This window comes from Pyrus communis, chromosome 5, assembly GCF_041283825.1.
Source record: "Pyrus communis isolate YQ-2024b chromosome 5, ASM4128382v1, whole genome shotgun sequence".
Lineage (NCBI taxonomy): Eukaryota > Viridiplantae > Streptophyta > Magnoliopsida > Rosales > Rosaceae > Pyrus > Pyrus communis.
Genome location: NC_142569.1, coordinates 33,372,850 through 33,379,283, shown reverse-complemented (window position 1 = coordinate 33,379,283; position 6,434 = coordinate 33,372,850). Strand labels below are relative to the sequence as shown.

The 6,434-nt window shown below is 39.8% G+C and overlaps 1 pseudogene across 1 annotated transcript; it reads left to right on the top strand.

Moving 5' to 3' along the window:
* The first annotated feature begins 1,242 nt into the window (after nt 1-1,242).
* LOC137725092 (THO complex subunit 7A pseudogene) lies at nt 1,243-6,130 on the top strand (annotated as a pseudogene). Its single transcript, XR_015962165.1, has 6 exons — nt 1,243-1,377; nt 3,032-3,607; nt 3,715-3,860; nt 4,217-4,317; nt 5,226-5,416; nt 5,639-6,130. The product of XR_015962165.1 is annotated as a THO complex subunit 7A pseudogene (transcript).
* Nucleotides 6,131-6,434: the final 304 nt, after the last annotated feature.

Here is a 6,434-nt window from a genome sequence, read left to right as displayed (position 1 = left end):
CCTCTTTTCTCTTTAACTCCCTCATTTCTCTCAGCTCTCCCTCTCTCGAACTGTTTGATATCTCCCGTCCCTCTCCTTTCTCTACAAGTGCAAACACCTAGCCACCATCACCACCCCGGCGAGACTACAATACCCTAACCCCATCTTTTCTACCCATTCCCGCGTCCATAATTGAAGGGACAAGCCTCGAGCTTGCTGATCTCTTTCCCTTTGCATAGGGAGGCATTATTCATCATCTCCCCAACGAGTCACGACGAGATAACGTCGTTCTCGACGGAGGAAACTACTCGGGGAGACTTCCCCAAATTATGGCAAGAACCTGAGCCTTTCAGGCCATTTTCCAGCCAACTCCGACCGCGACACTACTCCAAATTAGTGTGTTTATTAGTGGCGATTTCGTCCTCCCTTGTTCGAACGGCTTTTCGATGACGGAGTATCTGTAAGTGGACCCCTTCCAAAATGCATGATTTAATTACTAGAAATGCATACATGAAAAACATGATTTTATGACTACATTTTATGAAACGTTTATTGAGTTATTAGATTTACACTTTATGAAATATCATGCTTTATCGAATGAGATATTTATGAATATGATTTATGATATGATGTTTGAGCTATTGAGTTTCGATTGAGATATATTTTAGAAAGATTATGTTCATGATTTTCTATGCTTGCTTCGTGGATATTCATACTATGTGCCTTCGGGAGGGCGACGTAGTGCCTTTGGGCGGAAGATTTATATATGCCTTCAGGGGGGCGATGTGGTGCCTTCGGGTGATTGTGATACCACTACTAAGGATATTATATATGATATATGTTTTATGAAGGTTTTATGGCATGCTAGGGTTTTCGGAAAACCTATTACTTATTATGCTATACGAGTTTTCTAAAACTGGGGTTAGTACGTTGAAGAGTAATTATTTTAGTGTGTGTGTGTGTGTGTGTGTGTGTGTGTGTGTGTGTAGACTTGGTCCACTCATACTTTGTTTTGTGCCCCCTTCAGGATTTAGAATTGAGGAATACAATCCCGGCGTCAAGGCACTCCCACATCGGTATCTTCGACTCCTCTCAGTGTATGAACCATTCATTTGTTCGTACCTTTTCATAATATACCTTCTACAGTATTTTTGGTTAGTTGTATACTTTGAACACATTCCCATGTTTGCATATTCATTATTGTTAAGTTTACGTGTTTTATTTTACATTTGTTCTTTCTTCATAACTTACATGCATGTTAATATGGCTTTGTCACCTGTGGGTGTTGGCCAGCACATGCCTACCTGGTGTTTAGAGGAAATTTCAGGGTCGGGCGTGACAATTGATTCCCTTGTAAAGCATGGAATTTCTGTTTTAGTGTCGTCATCTCTCATAGAGGTTTTGAGTTCCAGCACTTTGACAGAGGATGATATTGAGTTCGAAGAGGGGAAGATGTCGATTCACTTGGAAAGAAGACATTAATTGAGTTCGAAGATGAGAAGCTGTTGATTCAATTTGAGAGAATGCATTAATTGATTCAAAGATGATATTGCGACGAAAGCTTGGAGAGTCTGGTTAAGGCTTCCATTAACAATGGATTGAGGATTTTTACTGTTGGATTGTATATTTTATTTTGAAAAACACATTTGTGATTTTTTTTCCTTTTGTTTAAATTATCAATTGAAAAGTATTATTAACAAGTACTAAAAACTTCATAAATAATACGGTCATTAGTCTGATATTGCACTAAACGTTCGACTAATTTAGTCAGTATTATCCGATGACTATTTATCCTATCCGACTGAAATAGTCAGTATAGTTTGAGCTGCCAAATGAGGCCAAGGCCATCTCCAATGGAGAAAGATAAGGGTTTAAAAATCAAAAAATAAAAATGACCTAATTTGCCTAAAACTCATCTCCAATCGACGGTTAGACTAAAATTAAATGGAGCCCACCAGACCATTATTTGGCCAAATGGGTATCAGGTTAGCGAGAAATGCTCTCCGGATCCTGAATTTTGGCTGCAAGCCTTGCCTCTAGCACATCCGCGAAGCCATTGCAGCTCCATCTTCTTCCTCAAACAGATTCGCAAAGCCACGATCTCAACTTGTCTCGAACGGGACCTTGAAGCCATCAATCTAGACTACGATTTCGACAGCGGTGCCGTCGTCTCCTCCACCTTCGCACCCTCTCAACCCTTCCTGTCATTAGCATTATTGCTGGGGATTCGATGCAGAGGATTCGGTGGCCATTGTTGCCATCGTAGCTTCTTCCTATTCCGATGGCTGCAAAACATTTTCCTGACCGTTCGATTTTCTTTTGAACGGCTAAGATTAAACGATCGTCCGGATCCTACTAGAAGGGATCTGGAAAGGATCATACTCCCAGGTTAGCCAAATGTAGTCCCCTCTTAGCCTTTTTTTGCGGCCCAGCTCCTCAATTCCGATAATTGATTCAAATTCAATGGCTAGATTTGAAAACATCAAAACGATAGATTAATTAAATTAACTAATAAATTAATAGTATAAAATTAAAACTAATAAATCATTAAGTGACTATGTTTAGCCTCTTCAGTTATGATTCTGGACGAGGCTATATTTAGCCTTTTCGATTAGAGATGGACTAATTTCTTCTATTTTTTGCCACTTAATACTACGGTATAGTGATATTTCTTTTCACTTATAAGTGAGAGGTCTTAGGTTTGATTCTCGCCAGATACGAGTTTGAATCGCATTATTACTAGTTTATTGTGAGGCTAAGCACACATTATTTCCCTTATAGATGATATTGTCTGTTCAAAATAATAATAATAATAATTCTTTTATTTTTTTCGTGAGAAATTTGGTTTCGGTCCCAAATATAAAAGCCCTGTTGACAAAATAAACATCCTGGATCCGGTGTAGCAGTGTTTAACCGTGAAGCACATCCGACCGTCCAATTAACCTCGAGCAAAAACAACTAACATCTTCCTCCGCCGTGAACGGGGATTTTCTTTCTGGAAATTAGATTAGGGTTTGTCAAATTCTAAATCGAATTTGCGCCGGACTCATAGTCTCCGGTCAGTTCCGATGCTGGCTTGGCGCCGAACTACGCGTTCGGGCTGCTCGAAGATGACTTCATCATCAAACACAGACTTCTCACTCGAACCACCACCACGAGAGGCGAACCGCCGTTGAAGAAGCTCCAGAAGAAGTTCACGTCCCTGTTCGTCGAGCTCGACAAGATCGATGACAACTTCTCCGACTGCGACAAGGTCGCCAAGGCTTTCCTGCAGGAGCTCAACACGTTCGAGATTCCGCTCCCAAAGAGCAAAGCCGTCGTGGATGCAAATCTCCCGGAGAAGCACAACTTCGACGAGCTGAGGGAGGAGATTAACCGGCAGATTGTGCAGGCGAAGACCGACATTGAGATGCTGAAGAAGCAGCTCGAGGAAAGTAAGATCGAAAGAAGGCACAAGGAGGAGTTTGAGTCGATCAGGAAATTGATTGCTACCCAGCCGCCGAGTTCCGAGACGCTCAAGATCATATCAGATATGGAGAAGGAGATTGCGTTATTGGATGCGGAGAACACCACAAGTTCGCGGACGCTGGAGCTGAGGAAGAAGCAGTTTGCTCTGCTCCTGCATGTGGTATGTGAGCTATATTGAATTCTCGATATGTTGTGTGCATTAAGCAGTAGAATTAGAATGCTTTAAGAAAGTGGTGTAATTTCCCGGTGTATTTTATCTTCTTGCAGGTGGATGAGTTGCGGAATACCATAGAGGAAGAACAGAGGAATTTAATTGAGGAGAAAGAGCAGAAAAATGGAATGGAAGATGCGGCTGGGGGCTCGGAACCCATGCATGTTGATTAGAATGCAATGCATCTCTCGGTTTCCAAGTTGTAAGATTGCGTGCTTCGTAAAAGAGTATTGGCGTAATGCTCTGTAGTTGCAGGATGCTAGCAATTTTACGAAATTCTTATTGTTGTGCATTTGTACGATTCTCTTTGCATATATGAATTACCAAGTTTACTTGATGAGAAGGAAATTGCCATAACTCTTTCCTAAATTATTTTTAAAGTAGTTGATCGTGTAAACCTAATGCTTGGATGCATTGCTTTCGTTGCATTTGAGTTTACTCTTTTAGTAGTGTAATATTATACAGTTTAATTTCGGATAATTTCGTACTGTAAACGAAACGCTTGTGCTTTTCAAATTCCATATAATCTGACTTTTTGTTGGCTTTTCTCAAGCGAAGGTATCTTGGGTGCACCATCGCTGCATTACAAAGTCTTTACTATTTGATATTGGTCTTACGATGCCAAAGAACAAATATGATTTGTATCGCTTCCGGCATTTGTAAGAGAACTTTCTATTATATTAATGACTGTAGTTGTATTTGTATTTGCTTTGGAAACTGATAGATTTCACTACTGATCTTCCCGAACTGGGTAGTGGGAGGGCTAAACACTTTATTATATTGTAGATCACTCATTGCAGATTTTCTTTTCATGTTCTCCGTTGAGAGGGTAAAGTACATGTTACGCATCTTTCAAGTGAAGTTTCTGGAAAGTTATTGCATTCAATGCCACATTTTCATAGATTGGTATAGACACTAACAGAAAGTGGATGTGATACTGGAAATGAAAGAGGCAGATTTTGTGTTTATGGCTTGCGACATAGGCAAGCTGAGAATTGCGGTTAGTTTTGGGTTTGGATTTGTTTATGTTCTTGAACTTTTTTTTTTATGTTTAATTTCCTTATGGTTTTTGTACAGTTTGTATACAGAGTTTTAATAAATGATATTAAGACTTCTATTTGGTATGTGGGAAGTAGTTTGCTTTTGATTTTCGAGACATGCTTCTGCTCATCCCTTTCTCGACACAATTGGTACCAAATCCCCATTCAAAAAGGGCATGTTTCGCTAGGCTGTAGTGTTTGTGAGATGGGGAAATACAATAGTAGGGTTGTAGGGGAATATGTTGGAGCTTTCTTACCATAGGGAGTTGTGGGATTATTGGAAGCAGATTTTTGGTAACATACTGGAATAAGATGGAAAGCATGCATGCGTTTGTCTGGCGTTTATAATAGTGTTTGGTGGTTACTCCCTTCGACTGTTGTTTGAGGTTTTGTATTGAGGTTCCTGAGATCCTCGCTAGAGTTGACTAGCTATAGTTCACACTCTTTGTGGGTCATGTGGTCCGACTAATCTTTAGCTAGGTGCTCAAAACTCAGAAGGCTAATAGTTCAAAATTTTGAATCTGCAGATTTATTCAATGGATGGTATGGAAATAGTGGTGATATTTTGTATGGCGCGTTCAACATGTTGGTTCAGGTGATGGAGGTGACGGCTTTTTCCACTTGTGTATTTCAGTAAGATGTCTCTCTCAGATTGAGGCGGAGTGCCATATTAAAGACGCAGAAGATGGAGACTTGTTTTGGTAGAACTTCAATCAAGGTAAAGATTGTCAGGCTTTCTCTCAAATTATAGTTTTAAGAATTGAGTTATTGAGATTAATCGAGTCTTGAGATCTCACAAAATTGTTTATGGTGCAAGTCAATGACAACAGTTACGATATTTTTCTAATAGCTCGACTCTGCCCGGTAATTAACCTTAGAATGTTTTCGATGATCAGTTGGGTATTGAATGGGGTGTCTAAGGTTTTCCATGTTGTGGCAGATACTCAGTTGCATGGTTCGCTTAGTACTGCCTGTTCAGGCAAAGATTTCTCTGGAGAAGGCTCCTCAGACCTCAGTACAGCTCCCCAAAGGATTGGCACTTTGGATGTGTAGTCGGGCTCTTGTTTGTTGATGTGCTACAAGAAGAGAACGAAGTTAGTTCTGAAATGTGCCATTGTGGGGCCTTAGGTGTAGGCCTTAAGACTCGCAATCAAAACTAACCAAGTGCTAGGCGTGCCACTGGTATCTCAATATAGCACATGTAGAACAAGTGTGTTTTAAGTCGATTACTTGCGCCTCAAGTTACTCAGATTTCTTGTTATCAAAGGATTGTCGTAGATGGGTTAAGTCCACATTAAGTTCTTTTTCTTACTTTGTAAATAAGGACTTTTAGTTTATAATCTTGTATGCTTGAATGGAGGGAGTTCAGAGCCCCTTAAGTCATTTGTTTGGTCCTAGATTGCTTTTAATGAAAACATATCCATTAAACTAACCAGATCCAGATGCAAATGGAACTTCTTACAATATAAAAACAAGTGGAAATGACTTGAATATATGCTAGAGAATGCATTAAGCAATAGATCTACTAATTTAGAAAACAAACAAAGAGCTTCGGGCAAGATTTCATCTTGTCTAGTAATGTTAAACTTCTTGCAGTCACTTCTCTTTGTATTTACAGGGTTTATATGCTAAAAAGGGATGGATGGTAAACAAGTTTACACAAGGGAATCGATACTACACCACTGAGGGAGATAACAGAGCTTTTATACTAGGCAAGATATTGTTTTTTCAGAGAA